The sequence below is a fragment of the Gymnodraco acuticeps genome, unplaced genomic scaffold, assembly GCF_902827175.1.
Source record: "Gymnodraco acuticeps unplaced genomic scaffold, fGymAcu1.1, whole genome shotgun sequence".
NCBI lineage: Eukaryota > Metazoa > Chordata > Actinopteri > Perciformes > Bathydraconidae > Gymnodraco > Gymnodraco acuticeps.
The window spans coordinates 662,085-689,272 of record NW_022990295.1 but is presented as its reverse complement, the minus strand read 5'-3'; the positions used below and the strand labels follow the sequence as shown (position 1 = coordinate 689,272).

General features: G+C 42.3%; 1 protein-coding gene across 13 annotated transcripts in view; it reads left to right on the top strand.

Annotated features, from left to right (window-relative positions):
- Window positions 1-13,022: 13,022 nt before the first annotated feature.
- Window positions 13,023-27,188, top strand: part of myt1lb (myelin transcription factor 1-like, b) — a 98,886-nt gene continuing 84,720 nt past the window's right edge. For 6 of the 13 annotated variants that reach the window (XM_034222204.1, XM_034222201.1, XM_034222199.1 and 3 more), the window contains exon 1: window positions 13,615-14,007. The gene's annotated coding sequence lies outside the window, so the exon portion shown is untranslated. Of the gene's footprint in view, window positions 13,351-13,613; window positions 14,008-14,397; window positions 14,449-27,188 lie in introns of those variants that run through there. The other 7 variants (XM_034222202.1, XM_034222200.1, XM_034222191.1 and 4 more) reach the window with 5 other exon arrangements.

Below are 27,188 nucleotides of genomic sequence, written 5' to 3'. Positions count from 1 at the left end.
TTTGTTCAGTGTAATAAGGCTTTATTTAAACATGAAAGAATACTTTAAGTTAAGGTCTTCTTTTGAATAAGAAAAAAACGTTGGGGTTATCCACAGATAAATATGAAGTCTGACAAAGTACTTAACGTCCAATATATTGCATAGTTTATGTTGGCACTTGACAATCACCTTCCCTGAATTTGACTCAGGTGTAATTAAAGTCTGATTTAAGGGTTGTTTATATTTCACATCATTAATCAGAATCTGCAAAGTAACTAAAATAAATGTAGTGGAGTAAAAATACCAGGTTAACCTCTGAATTGTAGTGGAGTAGAACAAAGTAGTATGCTGCTGTAACAAAAACATTTCCCAACTTGGGATCAATAAAGTATATCTTATCTTATCTTAAGATGATCGATGGCTACTGCCATATTTGCAAAATTTGCCTCTGAACCTTGACAAGTGCATGTTTCAGGCTTATCAATTGACAACAGGAGGGGTCACAGACATAATACCAGCTGTTAAATAAAGCTCTTCTGACCTTAGCTGTCATGTGGGTATATGAATTCACCCATTTATTAATTATATGTTTTAAATTTGAAAACACCACTGTGTTTCGTATCCCCTGAACCTCCAGGGTGTACCCACAGTGGCGGTTCTAGACCAACCGCTGGGTCACCAGACCCTCCTTCCACCAACACACTTACCTCCTTTCCCCCTCTCTCCAAGTGAGGTTCTTACCCTCATTACCTCTGCCCGACCTACCACCTATCCTCTGGACCCTATCCCTTCAAACCTCCTTCAGACTATCGCTCCTGATATTCTACCGTTTCTCACCCATTTCATCAACACTTCTCTAACTTCTGGTCACTTTCCAAACAGTCTCAAGGAGGCAAGAGTAAACCCTCTCCTAAAGAAACCCACTCTCAACCCGTCTGATGTTATAAACTACAGGCCTGTCTCTCTCCTCCCGTTCCTGTCTAAATCACTTGAACGCGCTGTCTTTAAACAACTCTCCTGTTATCTCAATCAGAACACCCTTCTGGATCCGCACCAGTCTGGTTTCAAGGCAGGTCACTCCACAGAAACTGCTCTCATTGCTGTCACGGAGGAACTGCACACTGCCAAAACTGCATCCCTCTCCTCTGTCATCATCCTGTTGGACCTGTCTGCTGCATTCGACACGGTGAATCATCAGATCCTCCTTCGCACTCTCCAAAAACTTGGAGTTTCAGGCTCTGCACTTTCCCTCCTCACCTCATACCTGAAAGACCGTACCTACAGGGTGACTTGGAGAGGGTCTGAGGTCCGACCCTTGTCAATTAACTACGGGGGTCCCTCAGGGCTCTGTTCTTGGTCCCCTCCTCTTCTCCCTGTACACAAACTCGCTCGGATCAGTCATTAGCCCGCATGGTTTTTCTTACCACTGCTACGCTGATGACACCCAATTAATTCTGTCCTTTCCCCGCTCAGAGACCCAGGTCGTTGCACGCATCTCTGCTTGTCTAGCTGACATCTCTCAGTGGATGTCTGCTCACCACCTCAAGCTCAACCTGGACAAGACTGAGCTGCTCTTCCTCCCGGGAAAAGATTGTCCCACTCTTGACCTAACAATCAACATCGGCACCTCAGTTGTTTCCCCGACTCAGACTGCAAGGAATCTGGGTGTGACCCTAGATAACAACCTGTCCTTCACTGCAAACATCGCTGCTACAACCCGTTGCTGCAGATACACGCTTTACAACATCAGGAAGATACGTCCCCAGCTGACTCAGAAAGCGACTCAGGTTCTGGTCCAGGCTCTCGTCATCTCACGCCTAAACTACTGCAACTCCCTCCTGGCTGGTCTACCTGCATGTGCCATCCGACCTCTGCAGCTCATCCAGAATGCAGCGGCTCGTCTGGTCTTCAACCTTCCTAAATTCTCCCACACCACTCCGCTCCTCCGCTCCCTTCACTGGCTTCCGGTAACTGCTAGAATCCACTTCAAGACACTGGTACTTGCTTACCATGCTGCGAATGGATCTGGCCCTTCCTACTGTACATCCAGGACATGGTTAAACCATACACCCCAGCGCGTGCACTACGCTCTGCATCAGCCAAACGACTCGTTGCGCCCTCGCTGCGAGGGGGACCCAAGTTCCCATCGGCGAAAACACGTGGGTTTGCTGTCCTGGCTCCAAGATGGTGGAATGAGCTCCCCATTGACATCAGGACGGCAGATAGCTTGCACATCTTCCGGCGCAAACTGAAAACTCATCTCTTTCGACTCCACTTCGAGCGTTAGAACTATTAACAAAGCACTTTTATACTAATAAAGGACTGGCTTACCTAAAGCCAGTTGAGTAGCACTTGAAATGTTTGGCTCTATGAAACCTGATGTACTTATATGATTCTGTTTTCTTCAAGGTTGTGTCTTTCTGGTCGAATGTACTTATTGTAAGTCGCTTTGGATAAAAGCGTCAGCTAAATGCAATGTAATGTAATGTAATTTGACTGGGGGGGCCACTGGGGGGCCAGTTATTTTCTGAGGGGGGCACAATAAATGCAGGACGGAAAAGAGAACTAGACAGTATGAAGTAATTGCGTATAAGAAAACAATGCAATACAGTTATTGGTATTTGTTTCAGTACACTTATTTATTTCAGATATATCTTATAGTTATTACTGTTAGCTTCAGCTTAAGTTACAGTACAATTTTTGCACTAACACCATATCATATTTATATAAAAATAAAGGCAATGAACAGTTACATCTCTACTTTACATCTACAATTACGGATACAATAGTTTAACTCACCTTCAATTATCGTGGTAGTCTCTCGAAACGTAGGTTTCAATCAGTCTTTCTTGGATGCAACAGCCTCTGATGATCCGAGATGAAAAGTGTTTGTTTTTCGCGCGCTTCAGCCGGACAGTGAAAGTGAGTGCACCGCTCTAATGGGTCTGACTAGAATGACGAATAACGTTAGTTATTCTGTCATTCAATACATCGTGTAATAAATCATACATTTTTCTTTTTTTTCACTTTTCATTTTTAGGGGGGCCACAGGGGGGTCAGAGGTCAGTGTTAGGGGGGCACTGGCCCCCCTGCACCCCCTAGAACCACCCCTGTGTACACAGTTTAATACTGGCAACTTCTAATTGTGGGAAATACGAAAACGTCTTATAAAGAGACGTGCCATATAATGTTGCGAAACACACAATAGCCAGCATATGTAGTTCTGGGGGGGGGGGGGGCTGAATCTAAGGTTAAAAACACAAAAGTATTGTACACAATTTAAACCAATCAATATTGTGTAATTAACAAGGATAAACTGATGTTTTTTAGTGGATGAGTAATGCAGATATCACTGTGTAATTATTTGACAGTGAGGGGAATATATCCGGTTTTATTATGAAAACTTCGAGAGCGGAAAAACTGTTTTCACCTACGCTAACTTTACATGGAAGCTGCATACACGTTATCCTGGCGAGACCTCAAATCATCTTCGTAATATCTATCAAACTATAGATCCTACTGTTGTGTCTCGTCAGATTTGTTAGTATTATTTCTCTGTTTAGTTTATATTGCCAAGTCCGCGTCTGCTAACCCTTTTTTGTTGTCTGTCATTTCCTGTTTTATTTTGTTATCTCTTCTCTCATTTCAGGTAGTTCGACTCCTACCTTGTCAGTGTGTTCACTGACCTGATTACCTGCCCCGCCCTTATTGTTTGCACCTGTAGAGTCCCTTGTGTGTGTATTTATTCTGTGTGTTCCCTGTGCCAAGTGCCAGATCGTTTCGAACCTTGTGATGCTTGTCAGCCAGTTTGTTATCTGAGCTACTGTGAATTTAAGTTAGTTTTTTGTAAAGTCATTTTTTGGAGTCCTAGCTCTGCTTGAGTGATTGTATTGCCTTGCTTATCACCACAAGTAAAATCCTTTTTTGAATCATCTTTTGTCTGGAGTCGTGCATTTGGGTCCTATCATTTTTGTTTACTCCAGTCGTAACACCTACACATCGACTGCACGTGGATTCTAAGAGTACAATATACACTTCTCGCCAGAAATCGAATCAAAAAGCATTTTAATGGCCAAACTATTCCACAATTTAGGATTTTCCAGAGAGGGTTATTTGTGAATAAACGTCCCTCTGGAGCGTTTGCAATGAACGGGCCGGGAGCATGTTGTTTCTTACACGGCCACTAGAGCACCTCTAGTGGTCGTGTAAGAAACAACATACACTTTAAAACGTGTCTCTGGGTCGTAATAAGGGCATTTTTGTAGGAGGACAGGCTGGTTTTCAGCCATCCTTAATAAGAAAACAAAGTTAGAACGTTACAAGAACATTTAGCTTTTTTTAATGCTGCTTTAGTATGACATATAGTCTGTACATAACGAGTGGAGGTAGTCACATTACATTGCATTTAGCTGACGCTTTTATCAAAAGCGACTTACAATAAGTACATTCGACCAGGAAGATAGTCACCATGACGTCGCCCATTGGTTTGTGGACTGCGGTATTTAAGAATTTGGCTTCTTGGCCATCCCATCTTGTTTTTTGGTTGTAGCATCTGGCTTGTTTACATGTAGAAACAGAAGTGACACAAGAGGGTGAAGATAAGTACAATCTGATGCTTCACTTACATTTGTAGGCGACTGATATATTAGAATTAACTTTTGTTAACTGAAAATAGGTTTTGAGTTCTATGAAAAAAACATGGACAACACTCAAACTGGACAAGACCTTGGTAGCAATGTATGAATAACTTATCAAAGAAAAAGCTCTAAAGCACACACTGCTTTGTTGTCTAGTACAAATCCAACCGTGCTTTATAAAATACAAATATTAAAAGGATAGTTTGAGGATCTTCTAAAATATATTTAAACCTACTGTATAAGGCTGACTTATTGGAAAGTGAATGATCAGAAAACTATTCATATTGATGTATTAAAAGTTGTTCTGTTACAGTCTTCTGTTCTCTCATCAAATAATGCAGCCTCAGTAGACCTCCCACAGAGCCCTGCAGAGTCAACCAAAGTTTCTGAGAGACTTCACCCCCCCCCCCCCCCCCCCCCGTGCCCTATCCCATCATGGGAGGTTTTGATTCACAGGACTGACAACCTTATTATGCGGCACACTTATTATTGATATTACGCCGCAGAGGCGCGGTTGCCATGGTCACCGAGCGAGAGACATTTCATTTTCTCTCCTCCATCATCATTATCTATGGGGCCATCTGTTGTGGAAAATGAATTCAGCCTCATTTGCATGACTGATAAGCACATTCTTTATCTGTCCCACAGAAGGTCATATGCCATGGATTTGGGGACTAGAGAAAGAGAGTGAGGGGGTGAAATGATGCGTGGTCTTACCTCTATCAATGAGGTAAACGGGGTGTGTGTGAGTTGGAGCTTAGATGTGTGCATGTGTCTGCATAATGCATGCCCATGTAATGTTTATGTATGCCCTCTTGTTTATACCCATGCCATGCCTTTGTTCTCATATGGAGGCTTCTGAATTTGCATAAGCACGTGCCTGCGCGTGAGAGTGTGTATGTACCCACCATCATGACTACATGCAGTCATTTAGTAAATGCCTATATTTTTGCAACAATGTGTGTGAGTGACTGTGTGGTCTTAAAAGATTGGGGAAATGTGGGGTATTTTGAGTTTTAGACCTCAAAGCAAGGGTACTTTCATCATGTCTAACTTGTTCAAGTGTTCATCTTTGGGTTTTGGTTTAGTGCCCAGAATACTGTCCAATTAAAGCTGCACTCATTCATTTTGTATAGCCACTTGGAGTAGCTGAATACACAGAATCTGACAAATGATCTTATTATGAAGTTAATATCGCAAATTATTTAGCAAACAAATCTATTTGTGCATCCAGCCTCTTTTTGTGCATCCAGCCTGTAAATCTACTGCGAAAGTATCATAAACCTCAATCCATGGAGAATTCCACACAGCCCGTGTTCAGAAACGATGCCTTTAATGAGCCATCTGTATGAATGTCACAACTATACATATAAAAGTAAAAAGTCCTGCTACAGTGCTGTAGAGTTATTCCCCGGCTGCACTGACAATGCACAGACACAGATGTAGAAGACCCTGAAAAACTGAAGTATTTGCTTTATCTTTAGATTTAGTTAACATTATTTTTAACCAGTTATTGGCTTGTATCTGGTTAGTTTAGTCATTTACTCGTGGTGGGTAAAGTTGTCATTGGTTTATATACTCAAAACCCAATCAAGTCACATTGGTTCCTCACAAGTATAGTAATACAAACCTGTGAGTGTTAGTGTGAATCCCCTGAAGTCACTGTTGTGTATTAGTGTGCACTTTTGCTGTGTGTGTGTGTGTGGTGTGTGTGTGTGTGTGTGTGTGTGTGCCCGTGTGTGTGAGAGCCCTAAGGGTTTGTAATGTGCTCTGGTCTTTCATGTCTGGAACATTTGTCAATCCATTCCAAAGACAACAAGTCTCTCTCTCCCACACACACACACACACACACACACACACACACACACACAACACACACACACACACAAACACACACACACACACCACACACACACACACACACACACACACACAGAAAGACACCATACTGTACATAAGTAGGCTGAAGCTTGTTATTCCTCTGCTCTCCTACTCCCAATATGCCAGCAATGCAACCTATCCTCCCTCATACATCTCTCCCAGCTCCCTTAAGGTATCACTCTTTCTCTTCTTCTTCTTCCTCCTCTCTTTCCCGCTCACCCCACCCGCTCCTCTCCCTCGGTCCCACTGAACACAAGCCTTCACCTTCTCCCACGCTATCGTACAGTGTCCCAAAAACACCAACATTCTCTTTTTCTCCTCCTCCTTTGGCTCCCTGGCTGTAGCTTGCTTCCACTCTGCAGCACCAACACCTAACATCAACAACGCCCCTCTCATATTCTCCCACCATCCCTACTGCAGTTCAGGGTTTCCCTTTATTTATTTCATTCCATCTCTGTATTCACTGTATTAAATGTCCTAATATATATACATACAGTAAGTGTGCACAGTATGTATTCTTCAGTATATCCCTTGAAAACGTTTTTGTGAGTTATTTAGTGAAAGCATGTGTATGTGTTGAATACGTAAACTGGCAGCTTTAAGGCATTTCCCTACACATACCCAAGACTTGTGCAGATCAAGATGTAATCAAAAAAAGGCCTGCAAATAGTGCTTTACTTCCAGCTGAAGAGTTTAATTCAAGATGGTAATAGTTTTAAGTAGACTCCATCGTAATTACGTCCAACATTGAGAAGATTACCTAAAGTTTGATAATGAAATGTTTTGACTTGAGAAAATATTTGCCACTTTACAAGGAAAATTGTTGACATTTTAACGACTTTATTTTTGAAATCATGTGCAGTTTTGTTCACACAAAGAACCCTTACTTAGCTTCTGACGGCATCACAAATTCTTCATCTATAGATCGTTTTCATTTGCTAAAAGTACCGAACACAGATTGATAATGTTATGATTGTTTTGTCAGTTGCGTTTTTGAAGGACAAGAATTGTCCAGCTTCTACAATATATTGTTTGTTTGCTGGATAATTCTTGTAAATAATTTATTCTGGCAAACTTTAAAGTATTGTCTAAATGTAAATATTATTCTTAATGTACTTTGAGGGACGAGGAAAAAAACACTGGTCTTTTTCTGGGTACATGCTAACATGAACTCCTTAACAGATAATTAATCTTAATAATTTTCCGATTTTTCAGGATAACACTACAATGATAAATGCAGCAGAATTGTTTAATCTACAGCATTATCTGTTTGATTTATTACCCCAATTTTCAGTATACACACACAATTGCATTAACAAAATAATCATATTCAATCTTTCATTTTTCCAAAAGAAATGTAATCATTAACGGCAAAATACATTTTGTGGTCATGTTTTGGAAGCAAAAATGAAACTATTGTAAAGAAAATATTTGTCTTTTAGGGACTTAAAGTAGTCTTGCATATGTCAGGCTTTGTCAGATCTGTTGATCTCTCCTTCTTTGTGAATATTGTTGTGCTTTGTGAGTGTTTAGCATGTGCTTCAGCACCAGGAACTGTCCATCCCTCCCTCCCGTTTGCAGTATATTGAGCTCTCAGGGCCACCGTACCATAATGTCCTCTCACTAACGAGGAGCAGCTGTGAGTTCCTGTACCCAGTGGTGTAGTGGTCGTTGGACGCAGGGGATCGCCGTCCCCCCACTTATTTGGAGCCCCCACTTTTTTTAAGTATGATTTCTTTTGAATAGTCTAATACATATACAATCATTGCAAGTGTGTATTTGTTGTAATAATGACGAAAACATAATACATTTCACAGTAATTATAATAAAAACGTAGCTCAAGTATTTATGCAACTTGATTTGAAGCGTGTGTGTGTGTGAGGGGCAGCACCGTGTGTGTGTGTGTAGGCACGTAAAAACTGTAACTATAATTATCTGAGATAAATATGTGTAATGAAACAAATACCAACAACTGTATTGCATTGTTTTCTTATGCACAATTACTTCATACTGTCTTTGTCTTTTTCGTCCTGCATTTATTGTGCCCCCCTCAGAAAATAACTGGCCCCAGCCTGGCCCCCCCAGTGAAATTGGTCTAGAACCGCCACTGCCCCGTTCACCCAGTAAAAAAATCCCCACTTCACCACTGCCTGTACCCGTATAGTTTTGAAAGTTATTACAGTAACAACAAGACAGAGATGTTCACAAGTATTTTTTTGCAAGTCCAAGTCAAGTCTCAAGTCTTTGGTCACGAATCCAAGTCAAGTCTCAAGTCTTTGTGGGGTGAGACTTGATCAAGTCTCAAGTCTTTGGTCACAAGTCCAAGTCAAGTCTCAAGTCTCTAAAAAATAAAAGTCTCATGTCTCTTCTGGTTGTAATAAGCCTTCTATTGTCTGCTGCTATCCAGTCTGTTAAGAATACTGCACAACTATATCTAAGAAATTCAAAGCATTTACTGTATTATTATCACTCCTACCTATATCTATTAGCATACACTATCAGTACTGATTAGTTGTTTGTTATATGATCACTTTAAACAGGCTATTGCAATGCAATATGAGGAAAAACATCACACTTTAGCTAAATGCAAACAACTGATAAGCAAAACACTTCAGAATCAAAAATCAGTATCACAAATTGTATTAATCTCCCGCAGGGAAACTGTGTTAAAAGTACTTAAAAGTAAACATTTGTTCTGTGCCATTTGCAACTAAAAAACTATTGCTGCAATATTATCTGAAATATACTGAACTGGTGATATTAAAACATGACCTGTTCCAAAAGAGATATCTACCATTAACACCATTTACCAGCCAAATGCTGGTAAATCATGCAAGTGGCTGGTACTGTATGTTGCACGCACCAGCCAAAAATAACAATGACAATCTATTGAGTGGCTGGTAACATTTCAACATTCACTAGGCTAGCCATTTGGCCAGTGGACAAAAATGTTAAAATTTGACCTCTGCAACCGTATTGTTTAATTACACTGGGTCTCTAATTACATCTTTTAAGTCTACTATAAATAAACATATTCCTCTATCCTCTCACTCAAACCCAGTGTAATGGTAACCTGATAAACCTGTAACATTAACGTTACGTGGTCAACAATAAACCTGTAACCTGCCTATAAACCGACAGATGTATTTATGTATGTAACTATGTATTTTTCTACGTTTAACGTTAGCTAGTAGATGGTGGCAGCGGAACGTAATGATTAACGTTACCGACCTTTTTTATGTCATGTCAAGAGTTGGATGTCAACGCCACTCAACGCAAACAAGTGTGACAAGCAAACATTCACTCGTCTTTTCAAATATTCAGTTACAAAGCTAGTAGCAAGCTAAGTTAACATTACATAGCTGATGCTGAGCTAAACCTGTGACTGACCTCTCCGGGTGAGTTTTTCAAGTGCCTGATGAAATTTGACGTTGTTGCACCAGCATCCTTGATTTTAATATTGCAGACTTTGCAGTGTGCGCTCCTTTTGTTGGTGCCGCCGGCGTTTTGTTCGACGTTTTTATAGTTTAACTTAATTACAAGCGGTACAGCTGCAGGTGTGCCGCCGGTCGCCATGGTGTTACCATGATGTTAATGTTAAAGGTGGGGTAGGTACGTTTGAGAAACCGGCTCGAGATACACTTTTTGTTATATTCCATGGAATGCTCTTAACATCCCGATAGCCGGCCCGGCTAAAGTAACTGGATAGCCTACCTGCCTGTCAGCCTTCCATCGGGGCACAAACTGATCTCGTGCCCTCATTGGTCATGTGCGCGTTCGTGTATGTTGGAGGTTGTGTATTTTCAAATTCTAGCGATCTCGAGCCGGTTTCTCAAATTTACCTACCCCACCTTTAATACGCCAAAAATAGAAAACACAATGATTGTTCACGAGTCCCAAAACACGAGTCCAAGTCGAGTCCGAAGTCTTTTGAGCAGGAGTCCAAGTCAAGTCTGAAGTCTCTGTTTGTGCGATTTAAGTGCGACTCGAGTCACAAACTCGAGTCCCCATCTCTGCAACAAGACATGTAATTTAACGCTAAAAACGTTCTGCTCTGCATATCTCCTCAAAGAGTGTACCGTCATACTTGGTAAGTGACCTTAAATTGATCCTAAAATAAAAGTGTTCCTGCGTATTCACTGGTAGTTGACGTTACAGTAATTAGCTAACGTTAACGTTTGAGAAAAAGTATTACAACATTTTTGCATCTCCGACCAAACTATTGTGTTTTTTTTACATTACTAGCCATACTTTTTTGACACGTAGGCTATGTTGCTTCCCTGGATTATTTGGAAGGTGGCTCGTGACTGTTCCGTGAAAAACTGGTTTTAGCTAGTTTTTTGCCTTAGCTAAATTACCGTGAAGGTGAGTAAACTAGTTGCAAAGTAAAACGTGTTTAAAATGTTTTGATAATAAGTAAAATAGCTTATTTTGCATATTTTGTGTAAAAAAACAAGCATTTAAATTGGCCTTTACCAATAAGGACGGTTTTGGCTCGTTATAGCAGTAATGTAAAAGCACAGGTGTAAGTCATGGCGTTAATTAGGTCCCACTGAGCCAACAGGCATAATGGCAGGACCTTGGCACCTGCACACCCAAACAACATGCAACTATTCATGTTATTAGTTACACCTGTGAATGGGCGTCGCTGTGATACAGGGTTATAAGGTTTTTTAATTTATCCTAAAAAATTATATAAAACAACCTTTTGCTTGTATAAAAAACTACTTTTATATGTTTTATAGAAATACTCCAGCGATTAAAAACATATCTAGCTGGCAAAATCTATATCTAAATGTGTTATTGTGCGTTATAGTTTTGAATATGCAACATTTTGTTTCACACACATGTCATTACATTTGTAAGACTGTTGGTCTTAGTTAGAAAAGTAACACAATTCCCATTTCATGTATCTACAAACATCTTCTGCAGACATTTCAACCACAGGCTGATTCCTTTGAATGTTCATCTTAAGGAACCCAATATTTAATACATAATTAAAAAATGAAAATTCTAGTCATATCCAGGTTTTAACAGCCAGCCCTGCTCTGCTGTATTAGTGAGAGCTCTGGTTGTACGCTGATACATGAGTCTGTATTATAATACAATAACTGCCTACACATCCATCTCTTGCTAGTGAAATTGTGGCATTTTCCCTATTCAGGCACATTTTACCCCTTTGTTTATTTGTTTAGGAATGTGGGGTAAATTAATTGTGCTTGATTGGCATTAGCATAGCCAAATAAGAATTTGAAATAGCTAATATTGAACACCCTGAGGTGAATCTGTGTCCCAACCCACTAGAGTACTTATCATGCCTTCCTCTACTGCCTGGCAGCATTGTTGGAGCGAGCAGTGCTTGTTGGTTCTGTAAAATACTGCTGTATGGCATTGCATTTGTTTACTGCTATAGGGAAGATCAAAACAATGTGCCTCATATACACTCCATAGCATTGGAAGAGCAAAGCATAGGCCAATGTCTTTGAATGTTATCCTGAATATTTATGTGTAAATATGAACGTGTTTGAATATGTTATTGCTTGGTGCTGTCAGATGAGCATATGAGAAGTCTCCAATATTCTGTTCTGCCTGTAGGATGGATAATGACTTTCTCTGATGAGAAGTCCCCCCCCCCCCCCACTGGTGGAAAATGAATGAATTAGCACCTCTTGTCCGGTAAGAAAATAAACCTAATTTATAATCTAATTATGATGATGTCTCAGGGATCAAATTAGCATTCTCTGTGTTTGCATATCTGGGTAAATATGGAAATCATCACGTCGTTATTTCTATTTCCATTCACACAAGAGTGCGCGTGAATGTCACCCTCTTTATGGTTCGAACATGATTATATTGTAAATATTGTCTGCTGTTTGGGAGCAGTGCATTACCAGCGCTCATCACTGAACACGTGGCTGCAGCTAGCCTGTTTCAACACTCATTCATCTTCTGTGCTCTTAATTCTGGTGCTCAGCCAGCCTCGAAGCCTGGGATGGGGGGGGGACAAGTGTTAATTAACAGCAAGCCAGCGATCAGCCAGACGCTTCCTTTAAGTTTTCATCCTGCATTTCTCAGCTCTCTGAATGATCCCAGGCCAAATGCACCGAAACCAGAGTGGAGCTCATTTTGCCTTTTTTAAAGACACACATTTGTGTCTCTTCCATTTGAAATAAATGCACTGCACATGTTCCACATGGCTCACTATCACCCCCTTCCCTCCTCTATTCTCCTCTCTTCCCCTCCCTCCCTCCCCCTTCTCTACCCGGGGCCCGTGGGAAGAACTGACTCTGGGAGCAGACAGTCTGCAGCCCTGAATAAATGTATAAGAGCGAGAAGGGGAAGGGAGGGCACATCAGCAGGCAGAGAGAGAGCAAAGGAGAGAGAGGGAACGTATTGAGTGTTGGAGGACATGCATGCACAGTGCACAGAGAGAGAGAGATACACATAGAGGTAAAAAGAAACAGAGAGAGAGAGGAGGAAACCAGTTCAGCGTATAGCTCTGAGAAAGGAGAGAGAGCATTTCAGCTTCCTTCAACCATCTCTCCCTCGCATCCCAGCACTAACACATGCTCATACACACTCCCACCTCTTCTCCCCGGCACTCTCACACACTTCCACGCAGACACACACATAGACACACAAAGGCACGCACACACACACACACACACACACAGGCACGGTTGCTTTAGGGTATACCAGTCGGCTTTGGCAGTCCTCTCCTTTGTTGTTTTAGCTTTTGGTTAGTCTCAGCGGCAGCGCGGCGTGTGCCTGAATCGCCGGGCTGGGTGCATGTGTACATGTGTGTGTGGAGTCTGCGAGGCGGCGTGTGAAGGATGCCACTAGCAGCACCCAGGTAAGTCACTTCCTTCCTTTTTACCCTGTCTGGCTTCCCGTTCTGCTCTTTCTTCTCCTTTTTCTTTGTGTTTTTCTTTCTTCCTCTCTGATCAACACTTTCTCCATCTCGCTTGGGATGGTCGTCTCTCTCCACCTACCTCGCACACCCGCTATGTACAGCTCTGCTCTCCCTCTCTCTATTCCTCTCTCTCTCCCTCAGTGTCTCACTCGGTCTGCGTTACACCGTCTCCTCCAGACTGTGCTCTCGCCATCCCCGCTTCCCTCGCCTGTTTCCTCTGCTCTCTCTCTCTCTCTCTCTCTCCCTCTCTCTCACTCTCTCTCACTCTCTCTCTCCAGGCTGCGCCTCATTGGTGTGTCCTGATTCCCTTTTTCCATTAGGCTCCAGGCCCATTGGTCGCCTGCCTTCCAACCATTATCTCTACTCCTCCACCCCTCTGTCATCCTTCCTCCCTTTTGCTCTCCCTCCTTCCCTCCTTCCCAGTCATCTTTCAAGTCGTAAAAATGATTTGCATGCAGGAAGAGAGCAGAACTTTGCAGTGAGCACAGTGAGTGAATAGGGAGAGAGTAAGGGAGAGAAGTCAAAGAAAGACTAAAAAGGACAGGAAGCGCATTCTGGAGCGCAGGAGGAAAAAGTTTCAAGAGAAGACGGCAGTTGGTAGGTGACATGTGCTTGTGTACAGCGTCTCGTGTCTTCTACACAGTTTTCTCAGTATCATTTGTTGTTATAGTGGTACTAATTGTTCAGATGTATTGTTCAGCATTCATATTGTAACCTTATGGTTCTGGTGCAGTGATTTAAGTGAGATAAAGTAACAGCTGGCTGAGGTGATTTGGTGAGTTTATTGTTCTGGTTGTGTTTGTCGGGAAAGGCTAATATTATGTTTATCTCACATTGTTTTGAACAATTGCGTCATCTACTGAAAATATGTTTTGCCTATGAAATGCAGTTTGGATTCACAAAGAGGATGTTGAAGTAGAGGCCAAATGCGAACACTTGTTTCAAAGTTTGTTCTGTAAGTGTTGTGCTCCTGCTGTAGATAATGGTGCACTGCAAACTTCAGCTGTGTTGGAAAGAGAAAAGGACACTTTTCATAAGGTACTTGCTATCACTGTAGATGTGTTATACTGTTTGATCCAACCATATTTTGATATGATCTGAGTTATATTATTTTTGTCATTTTGTTCCTGTGTTAGGGGGTAGGGTTTTTTCTTTGTATCTTTACTAAAATCATTCCCTCATGTTTTGCCCTGTTTGATTTGCTATCACTTTGAGCTTTTGGAGGAAACAGTTTGGCATCCAGGGAAGGGAGACACTTTGACTGCCAGAAAACAATTAGAGGCAGTGGAAATAGAGACGGAGAAGAGACTGAGGGAGAGAAAAGAGAGACCTAGAAGTTGGAACAGAGTCGAGTAAAGAAATTGAAATACAGTGAACTCTTTGGTTGTGTTGCAATCATACAAACACATCACACACACATGCACACACATGTGAACTCGGTCTATATGTCACCTAACACACAATCCTTTTGTGATTTGCATTTAAGAAAATACAATGCAGATGTTGCGTGAGCGTGCCTGTGCTCCCGTGGGTGGCATATACTGTACACAGCAGTAAGCAGATGCGCTGCAACATGTTTCATTCTGTCAAGACAAACAAAGCTCTGATACAAAGTGATGTACTTGTGTCTGGCCCAAAGTGTGTCAAAAGGAATGTTTCTCATGTCAACAAATGGTGACAATGTTTGCTGACATCTAGGATACTGTGTGGGAATTTAACAGCGTGTTCCTCACACCAAACAGGTTTTCTACAGGATATGGGCATAGTTATCACAATATCATTTTTGGTATTCGTACTCCTTATCGTTTTATAGTTGTAGTCTGATCTCAGTCTTTTACATTTCTTTTGTTGTAAGAGACAAGCCGGTGAATCGTTATTCCATCCTCTCATGATTTCCAGCAGATAGTTAATGTTTCACTTCAAGCTCTTGTATTTAGTACAGTGTCTTTCAGTGCTCTTCTTTCAGAGCGTTGTGTAAAGCACGCATGTTGGCATGAGGTGAAGTCATGTTCTTGGGGATGTCCCTTTAGCTGGAAGACGAAGAAAATGCCTTGTTTGTCAGTGAGAGACTCATTTGGTGTGCTGAGAGCGTGTGCGTGTTTCGTGCCACCGCGGTGCCTGATCTGCTTTGCGGAGCGAGCCGAGGACAGGGAGACCGCTGAATGGGATTCAATTATAGAGGGAAAGCACGCTAGTCGGGTCTTACTGTGACCAAGATTGTAGGAACCCCCTGCTCTATTCTGTTTCCCTCTCTCTCTGATGTGAAAGTAAACGAACCCAGCCCCTCATAACCACAACAGTCTCGTCAGAGCTGGAGGGGAGAGGAAATTGGGTGTTGATGGAATTGCTGAATATGGACTGTAAGGTCAAGAAATGTATTGATGCACTGTACTCAGGTACTTTTACGTGTGGGAGTTTTCCCTGCCTCTCCGCTGGTATTTTTGTTGTTAGTCATTTCAATTGTATCTATGTCAGTTAAATTATTAAAATATGACAAAAAAACTGCAGATTTAAAAAAACATATACAGCTACAAACCTAGTCTAATGGCTGGATGGGTGGGGGGTCTTTATTGCAGCGTTGCGTGGGAGATACCGCATGTCCCGTATTCCTCAGCAGCCTAATGAATGAGCAGCAGAAAGCCTCCTGGGGATCCCCCGCATGCGATCGGCAGGAGCGGGTTTGGGGAGTGGGGGCAGCCATGCGCTAATATTAGCCTCCATGTTGAGTGGCTGGATCCCACATGCACACGCTATGCTTAGCATGTCTGAGCCATTCACTAGCCATGACTCTGCATTCATGCTAGACTTTGCAACTCCCTTGACCAATATGGAACCACAGTCAAAATTGAATTCACCAAAAAAAACTATTTGTTGATTAATTACTAACTGTACATATTTACATATTAGTATTGCTGGGCTTGAATGTTGAGGTAAATCCGATGCAGTGTAAAATGATATGATGTTGGGGTTACCTTTTACATAAGAAAGATATTTAATTACCACCAAGCCAATCAGCAGAATGTGTGGAAAGTCAGTGATGGATGGCATTCTTGTCCTGTAATATCATCTCCCATGCATTGGTTGGGGTTTCCTCATGAAGGGGGGTGGGATCAGGAGAGAACAGTGTGAAGCTCATTCGCCTTCAGTGTGAAGCTCCGTGCTGGCATGCTAAAAGGAAGCGGCTGCTGACATTGTGTGTTTCAGAAGAAATGCATTTCACACTATGGAGAAGAGTTGTCAATATAAAAAAAGATATATACAACAGAGCATTGTAACATTACCATGACAAATGTACTTCTAGTAAATTGTATTTTACGAACTTCCTGTGTAAACCAAGGACCTGTGACCAGTCTCTCAAAATACCTCTGCTGTACAACTCTCGGTAGCTCGGTGCTACCTCCAGCTCCACACCAGGAGCTATCTCCCCGCCACAGTGCAGATCACACTCTCTCCCTGTGGTGAAGGCTAAGACAGGCTTACAGGCTGGCCTTCTAACATAACCTGCCCTTGACGCTCGACTGTGGTGCACCGACAGAAGGGCTGGCCTGCAGTATATTTGCCCACGCCACGGAGGCTGTCTGCTCTCTCTCCTTAACGATGAATCAGAGCTTGATACAAATCAATTAAGCAGCAGCTGGGATTATTTTTTAATATTTCCTCTTGTATATCATTTTTCTGGAGGACTTATATTTGTTCTCATTCTTACTTGCCCAATGGCTAGAAGGATCAGCCTGTGGTTGTGTTGTGAATGTAAATCCTTGTGAGCCTGTGAGAAGACACCGCAGGTAATCAATGTGTTCTTCCAATCAGCCTCAATGACGTGGTCAGGCCAGGGCGGAGAGGGGATTGATCTATTTGAGCACAATGTCAATACTGACGTCTACTCAGTGTGAGATGAAGCTGCTCGTGTGTCCTTCACACATACATCCTCGCCACGCTTGTCAGGCTATCAATTATGATACATTCATTGTCAAGACCAAAATTCTGTATTTTTAACAGCTGTTGGTAATATTATTACATTTCCAAACAACTGTATTTAGTAACTAAGATGTCTTGACTTGGACTTGTTGAAAAACTGAAATTCTTTGACACCGAATCCATTAACTGTCCTTGCTCTCTTACAATGGTAAGTAGATGATTAGCTACTCTCCTTCTGCACTTTATAATAGAAGCATCCATAGTGGGACAACATATTAACAAAAAACATAAACAAACATTTCTGAATGTGGGCACTGATAAGTTCCATTAGAAAACAAATACAATGTGTTTTATTTCGTTTAAAAAGGTTAAACGACGGTGGCAGCAGTGGGAAAATAATATATTTGATGTATGCCTTATAAAAACATGTACCACCAGTAACACTAACCACGTGGCAAGCCTACTTGTTACTGGCTAAAGTTGTAATATAACACGTGACAGGTGACCATGTCGATATTTTCTCTCTTGTAAAATAGGTATAAATAGAGAATTTCAGTGTCGGCATCCCTCCAGAGATAGCACGGGTGCCCCCCATCTTACACACACACACACACACACACACACACACACACACACACACACACACACACACAACACACACGAACACACACACACACAACACACACACACACCTCTGTGCCTTTCCTCGGGGAAAACATGATCTATCTCCTGGCCGGCAGGCCAATTAAAAACCAATCAGCCCGCTCGGAGTGCGTTGGTAATGGGAAAGCCACGGCAATGGAGGAAGTAGGCTGATTAATGGACATTTTCACCTTGTGGCATAACAGCCTCCCACAGGCATCCATCACCCTAGGGGACAGCGCTCACCTACACTTAGGCCCCACACCTATCCAGCACAGCCAGACATATTGCATCAGTTGCAAATGTCTAAGCATATGATGATGAGCATAAAGCCTGCCTGACCTGTAGACCATTGCGATCATTTGTTGCAAGGTGGCATCCTGACTAAATCTAGGCTGTTGGCTCTGCCTCCTTTCATGGTAAGATTGTAGAGGCCATTTCAGATAGAGGATACACTGGTCAACGTTTTGGAAATACAACTCCTGGAACGTTACTAATATTATAACTAGTTAACCTTTGGATGCTTTTAAAAAAGGCCTCAAAACCCATCTTTTCAATAGAGCCTTTTCCTAGACCTTTTATTTGTTACTACCCTTTTTTACAGGTTTTTGACTATTCATTCTAACGTGTTCTGTGCTGTTTTATATTGTTCCATGCTAACTGCTTGTAGCACTTCGGGATTTGTCTTCAAATATGAAGTGCGTTACAAATGAAACCCATTATTATTATTATTATCATTAACCCTCTGTCCTGATATTTACAGGCTCTGCGTGGATGTCTGCAGTCTATGTATCTGTTTTGTCAGGTAAAAGTTGGACTTGGGGGCAGACACATTTGTAACATTAGGGTCAAGAGTCTCTTGCTAAGGAGGAGTTCAAAACAGTGTGTCTGTGTTTCCCCCTCAGGTGCCTGTGTAAGGCTGCAAACATTCAAAAGAAAAGTATAAACTGTGTGAGCGAGGTTTGTTCCATTTCAGGAGCTGCTGTGACCTACTTCACACAGCCAGGCAGCTAGCTGTAAATAAGGATTTTCATAACCTGGTTTGGCCTTTTCCCATTAGAGGCACAACTGTGCCTTGAAGAATATTACAAAGAGCACAGGAGCAGCTGTTTAGTGCGCTGCTAGGATATCATCAAAGCACTGACCTTGAGACTGCTTGTGTTGTCATGCGATTACAATTAGTTTTAGTAATACATTTAGTACAAAGGTATGCTTGTGTGCAAACCATGATAGAAAACACGGTACACATGCAGGCAAGTCAATCTTTTGTGCCCCCTGCTAAATCTTTTTTTCAAAGTAGTATAATCTACATTGAGTCCCCTGATACTCTTGTCCACACACACGAGGGAGGAAGAAACATCACAGATTATAACTCAGCAAGTTTATAAAGCTGAACCTCACATTCATAAAGCTGTAGCTAAAAGTTGACATGATGTTTAATGATGTGCGCAACTGTTGGATGTTTGCCTGATATGTCACTAAATGTATATAATGGTAGGTCTAAGCATTGCCATGGCAAACTGAATGTACTTGGTCCGTCACAGTTATTCAGAGCTCACACATAAATACAAAAATAACATTAGTTGTAGGGTTATGTTTGCAAGTAGCAAAACATAAGCTGTGTACAAAAACATTCACCCCAAGTCAAATATATTCATCATGTTGATTTTGCATAAACATTTGGAAATGAAAAAACGATAACATTGGCACCTGTTAACATTATCTTTTTTATTTTTGAACAATGACAAGATGAATCAGAAAATGTTTCAATCACAACAACACCCGCCTCCTCAGTAGTGACGCCATCGCCCTAGTGTCACCACTGAAAGTCAAGAGTCCTCGGATACTTTGAGACAAAGACTTTGTCTCTGAGATGATGTGAATCTTTCAATCACTGTTTCACAGGATTCCAGCATATAGGGCTATTACAGGAATGTAGGCAAAAATAAAGGAATACAAATTAAGTGGGGGAAAAAAAGAAAATAAAGAGAGCCACGATAAGGAGAGAAGAAATGCATGAAAAATAGAAAGAAAAAATGAAATAATAGAACGCAAAAAGGGAGACTTCCAAGCCAGACTAGGGGAAAGTGGAGCGATATTGGAAAATGATTACCAAACACACATCCATTATTCAACAGGGCAATCAGGGAGGGCACAGTCTCCTTATTTATGCTAGCTCTGTAAATCAGATTTGTCGGTTTTGATCACTCTAAAATCTTCCAGTCACACGCTGGCAATATTGGGGGAATATTACACTGTCTAATGGGTAATTGATGACGGCATGTGACACCGGCCGAGACGAATGGACGGCCTACAGGAGCAAGGAGAGGGGAGGTTAGAGGTGTGGGGAGAAGAGATGACTGCTGAGTGCAGTGAGGCTTTCAGCGCACGTATTACGGCTCTCCTCCAACACAGGCTTCATCCTAGTTTCTCTTTTCCATAGAAGCACTGAAGTGCAGGACAGAATGGATGTAAACCCCGATCTGTATGCTCTGCTGACTAAAGAGGGCATTGTATCAGGCGTTTGATTCAATCAGGACTCCAAGCTTGTTGTAGACAGCGACCCTGTTATTTTCTGTACAGCTATTCCCCTGTTCTAACTGAATAGCTATGATTGAAGAAGGTTGGAGAAGAATGAAAGTAAATTCAAATAAACACGGCTGATGTGTGAAGATCAGGCAAGCACGAATCTGGATGTGTGTGTATGCAGATACATGTGTGTTTTATGCATGTGTGTGTGATGGGCTGATGCCTATTCTACAGCGTGGGGAGGCAGGCAGTCATGATGTGCTCTGAGTCGCAGCGTCTCTGTGAGGGTGGCCTGACCTCTGCCTTCAGCTCCGCTTCACAGGACAGCAGCAAATAAGAGGTGTCATCGCATGACAGCAGCATAGCCCCTCTTTAGGACTGACAGCTCATCGAACGCACACACACAAACACACACACAAATATTCGGTACCAGGCAAATGCGCCAATGCGGGCAGGGATGTGTGTACACATGTATGCAAACATGCAAGGCGAGGCAACAGTTGGAACATAAACAGACATAGATGCATACATATTGACACACACACACTTCCGCACAAATTCCCAGGAAAACACACAGTGCCAATCAATAACTGTTTCGCTAACATGCGGCTTTTGTTTAGAGAACAATGATTTGGATTCACTTTTGACCACTTAGTGCTTTGGTTTACTTTGACTAGCGGAAATCAAACTCAGATGCAGAAGGATTGTGCCCTGATCACACGCATTTTTGATGCGATTCCTTTTTAAGAGTTGTCAGAATAAGCATTTGATTCAGAGAGGCCATTTTTTGTTCAGATAATCTGTCTTTTTGTCATGTGCATTTCATTTGAATCAATCAGATTTCTTTCCTGTCCGGTTTTTCTGTAGCTCCGTAGTAGTCAAAGAATTCTGACCAAGGAGCTCAGTTGTCGGTAAATCCATGAAACACAGCCAAGAGAATGCACTCTTTGTTTGTGAGGGATGAGAACATGTAGTTTATTGCTTCAGTGTTTCTCCTAGGATGGAGTCAGCAGCTGTGCTAAGGCACGCGGGCCCAGCTAAATGTGAGCGTGGAGCCAGTGGAATGTTTTTGTGCGTGCGAAGTGCGCCCTGCCAATACGTTTCTATGTGTCTGCCAGCACAAGAAAGGCTCTTGAGGCTCTACAGGTGTATTTTGCTAAATCACCTTTATTGAACATACATTAACACAAATACTCCACATAACAACAATCAAAATCAAATGTATGCAATTTAATTATTTTAACCTGCTTTATTTGGGGGTGGGCCTCACCTCCTCTAGGGGGGTCCGGGGGCATGCATCCCCGGGAAGAGTTTTTTTTAAAAATGTTGAAGTTAGAAGCATCAATCTGGAGCACTTTGAGCACAACATGAATTTATAGATACAGCTCTCAACACTCTATGAAAGGGAGCTGTATACTTTTCAATAATCCAAACATCTTTAGAATATGATCACAACCAATAACAAATCATTTCAACTTGTTTATTCTTATCTTATGTTACCTAGTTAGCATTCTTTCTATTTCTTTATGCATATTTTACAAATCACTCCCCTTTCAAACTGTTTTTTCCGTCCTATAGTACACATTGGAATGATTTCTTACTTTATTTTTTACAACTTTATTAAATCGTTAAAGGTGTGCTCTAGCTCTCTCGCTCTCTCTCTGTCTCGCTCGCTCACAGAGGCTGTGTGGCCACGGATTATTATTTTAATGTTTTTTTTTTTTTAAACTAAAAAAAAAGTGGTACCTGGCTGGCGCCCCGTAGCAGCGGCGCACATTCAGCAGTGGCGCTTCTACGGGAAACACTGAGCTTCTTTTGGGGAAATGCCAGAAGCAGAGAGATTTAAAGTCATCAGGTTTTAGTAGGACGGAGATCCATTGTAAAGCCTGTTATTTACATGAATAAATATGGCACATTTACATTTGTTTAAATGTATGTAAGTATGTTTTTCTTTGCACTTAATAACACCTTGCTTAGAGAAATAATAAAAGATGAGGCTGTGCACTGTTGTCTACTGTACCTGTACTTTGTCAAAGCAATGTGTCAAGGACTTAGGGTCTGCAGTGTATAAGTGTGATGAGGACAATAGATGGACTCTAGTGCATCGTTTGAATGATTTATACACGCGTCTCCTGTGCATGTGTGTTTTTACGTGTTTGTTGGTCTAAGTGTGTGTTAGCAGACAGAGACGCTGCTCTTTAAACTAGGGCATATTCACCTGCTACCTAGAGGCGTCCTCAGACACCCTGAAACCGCTGACAACGCACCTCTGGGCCTTCCTACTAACACACACCACACACACACACACACACACACACACACACACACACACACACACACACACAGTAATCGCACTGTCTCTCCTCATGTACCCTCTCCCTGTCTGTCCTTCCTCCGCTCTCTGTGCCATTTCCTTTATCATAGCCTGTCTCCCTCTTTCTGTCTCACACGTTCTCTCTCCAGCCCCTTCCCCTCTCTCTCTCCCAAGCATGTTGTGTGCCTCTCCCCCCTTTCCCTCCAAGTCTATTAGTTTGCCCTGCTTCTGGCTCCCTGTGTCATCTGTATCCTAATCTCTGTAACAGGACTTTCCCTCTTAGTGGATGATTAGTTCAAATATAACTGTGAGGGGGGGGGTGTAAGTTTTGCCATCACTTCTTGATCTCAGTTCAGCCGTTAACGAGGCGGGTGAATCACATATTTACTGTTAACAAGGAGGATGCCATCGTTTTTCATTCCTCCTCAACAATTGCACCCCACAGTCCCATGAATAATAAATCAGACCCTCTGTGTCAGCATCGGTCTCTGCATACAGACAAGAAAGTCATAGTGTGATCTGCTACAGAATGCGGGAGGAATTTGGAGCTCTGCACTCAGAGCCCGATTCTGGCTTTTCTTCCATTGCTGCAATGTATTCAGGTCATTGCCAGGTCTCTGTTAAAACGTTTCTTTTTTCTTTGCCTGTGTTGAGCTCCTGATTTTGTTCATTTGACTAGAATTTCTGTTCCCTTTTTCTGAATAAAAGCGCTACTCATTTAGATCTGTAGTCTTAGCCCTCGCCATCGCTCGCTTCCCCAAAAGAAGGCGCTGCCCTGCTCTTGTAAATGACCTCATTTTCCTGCTCGGCCCAGCGTTTTCTGATGTGAGCCGTTCCAAAATAGCTTGGCTACAGCAAAGCGTGGCAAACTCATTTCCATCTTGCATAACAGGGACCAAACATTCCCCCCCTTCCTAAGCTCATCGGCGAGATGACTCTCTCAGCTTCCCACCTCATTGTATAAGGAACACAAGGATATCACGAGTTTCACTCATTCACTTTCAGCCCAGTTTGTGCATTATGTCTGTGTTCCGTCTGCCTTGAACATGTCATTTCTGAGTGTAAGTGTGACTTGGTGGATCACTTTGATAGAATAAGTGAGTGTTCAGTCCAGAATATCAAATAAAATAAATTGCATTGTTAACAAAGGCACACCAATATAAGTCATGGCAACATATTCAGACAAAGCCTATACTATGATCTATATTGCATACTATAAACGACATCAACATACTTGTTTATATGGTATAAACAGCCTATTAAAGCACCGTACTGTACTGTACTGTACATTGCAAGCCCTGCATACAATCACAGGAAGACCGCAGAACACTATAAGGACCCTACATGCAATTGGCCCAAATCTACTCCCTGTCATTGAATGGGCTTTGGATAGAGATAATGAGGAGTAGGGGGTTGAGAGGGGAATCATTATTTTACCCATGGCTTCGGCGCTTCTTAACGGGGTCTGTAGGGCGCCTTCACAAAGCTAATGTAGAGAAATGGAAACAGATGGAAGGCATGATTATTTGATCTGCAAAGAGCTCTTGGTGGGCTTTGTAGTAACTGGACTAGACTGCTCAGAGGCAAGAGAGTGGGTTGTGTACGTCTGTGGGTGTGTGTGCGTGTTCCGAGGGACGCGGTGTGGGTGGCTATATTGTTTGTGTGTACATGTGCGAGTGTGTTTGTCCATCTGCTCTCGTGCTTGTATGCATGGCACGTGCCTGCGTACTCCTAAAACAATAGTAATATATTTGTACACTCCAAACAGGGCCCTTTCATCAGGATTGAGCAATGGTCAGGTAGAAAACAGGCTTTGCTCTACATGCAGTGTACAGGTATCTTGGTAAGTCGCTAAAGGCAGTGTGTGTGCTGCCATGCCATCATTTCTGATAATTTGGTCAACTACAGAGTACCTGTGCCTGTATGCAGCAGCAAGGTTGGTTTGGCGTGCTCCATTCTGAAATGTTAATTCACAGATACACTTTCATCTGCTTCTCTCCTACACACATATGCTGTACACATAGTTTATAAATGCATGTTGACACCAGTGTCTCTACTATACCAGGTGTCCACCCAAAAAGAGCATTTCCACTGTGAATAAATAGGTAATCACACATCAAACATACAGAGGCATATGGCTCTATGCTGTACAGCCCACACACAATAGAGGGAGAATTAGTCAAGCTCTGTTTTATTCTATTGATCTCACTGCAATGCTGGAGCTGTCTCCATGCCTCCCTACACAGTATTCACAGCTACAGCGGCACTCCCATAGCACAGCAGAGAGTGGATGGGCCTTACACACAGAGAGGCTAACATCAAACTACTGAAAGCATGCAGATAAACCCAGCAACACCAGCACTTACACAGTACGGGGACACACACATGCACTCTGACAAAACATACATCCTCTCACCTATCCCTCGGTCTTTGTCAAAAACGACACAGACACAAAGTCGCAGAGTGGGGGTACATTATCACATGTGGTTTGCTGTCAGGTGAGGGGTTGGGGGACATGACTGGCTGGTGTGTGTGTGTGTGTGTTTTTGTGTGTGTGCGTGACTGGCGGGCCACACCTGTCAACTGTACTACATAGGCTGGGTGCTGATGCTATCTGACAGCCTGGGTGCCATGGCAGGGTGTGTGTGTGTGTGTGTTTGTGTGTTCCGTGACCGTTTGGATGAGTCATTGTTATGCCCCCGCTGCTTTTTCCCCAGAGGACCCTGCAGTGTCTGACTGGTGGTTTCTGTGTGTGCGTCTTTATGGTTTTTGTCTGGCTGTGTGTGTGTGTGTGTGTTCAGACTCTATTAACAGCCTCTTACTCACTCACAGAGTAAACAAACACGTTGGACCATCATCATTTTTAGTGATCTAGTCTCTAGTAGTTTTTGCACCATGCCTGTGCAACACATTCACACTGTGCGCTTGTGTCTGTAGCTCAGTCACTTGCTTTAATTCACAGGAAGGATTTACATTAAAGGACAACACCTTTTCCAAATTGGCTGATAGTAATGCAAATCACGTTGCTTCAAACTTAATGTTTCAGCCCACTTCACATCTCGTGTAGCAAATGACTACTTTCTGGATGTGACTCTCAGACACCATTCTTCAATCATGGCCGCCACAGCCCGAGCATTATGAAGCAGCTGTACCCTCCAGTGCCTCTCAGCAGCACATGCATTTGGCTGAAATATTCAGCCCAGCTCACAGCGTTACCTTGCATGTATAATTACCGGATATGCTGCCTGCCGCTGATAACTCTCCCAAACAATGTTTGAAGGGAGAAGGCGGCGATGAATTCCCAATGAAGTGTGAAAAAGACTGATTAAAATTGCCGTGGTCAAAAGCCAGCGCACCAGTGTGTTCTGCTCTCGCGGACCAGGGGAGATGTAGAGACAGGCTCTGCAGTTAAGATAGCTAGCTTTTTTCTATACTGTGCTCGGGATTGATTTGTGGTTGCTATTTTTGGTCCACGGTGAAAATTGAATTGGCATGTATTTTTGTGTTTTGGCTGAGCTCGTCATAATAAAAAACACATTTGGTGCAATCTGTGAGCCGTTTTATTCCCTAAATGGGTGGCTGTACAGCCAACCCAGTCTCACGGCATTTCGTGTTCACCAACACGATTTTTAATCTATTGATTCGTGTTCACCAACACGATTTGCCCCTTTTTTTCGTGTTGCACAGCACGATTTTAAAAGCAATGTATTTCTACTGCCTGCAGCGCGTCTTTTTCTCCGGTCGGGTCGTGGAAGACCGGAATCTGTGTGGTTCATAAAAACATGTTCTTACTCAATATCAAGCCACAGTTATTGCTTTTATTTGAAATCGTATAATTTCGGACTTTTGTTCCCGTCTGTGAGGAAAATAAATGGGGCTCAGAGCCTCAGAATACAGAAATCTGTATTTTTAAATCTTTTTTTCCTTCTAATTTGTTATTCTTTTCAAAATAACACACTGTTATTTACTCACCAAAAACACACAATTATCCTTGCTTTTATTTATTGGTTTAATTCCATAATCTCGGGCTTTTTTGGCGTCCGTCAGGAACTGAATTTCAAAATAAAAATAACCGGAAACAGACGTAGGCCTATAAGGGACATTTCGAGCATCATTGCGATTGTCAACATTTCTGAGTTTAGGATGGCCGAAGACACTACACTACCCATAATCCCCAGCTATCGTTTAGGACTACAGTCCCCGTAAGGTTACGCAGAGCGTCAAACAGCTGTGTGAAATGGAACGAAACCACGCCAGACTATCCAAAACTGGAATCGAACGCCCCCCCCAGAACTACACATGCTGGCTATTGTGTTTCGCAAAATGTTCTATGGGACGTCTCTACTGAACGTTTTCGTTTTTCCCACAATTAGAA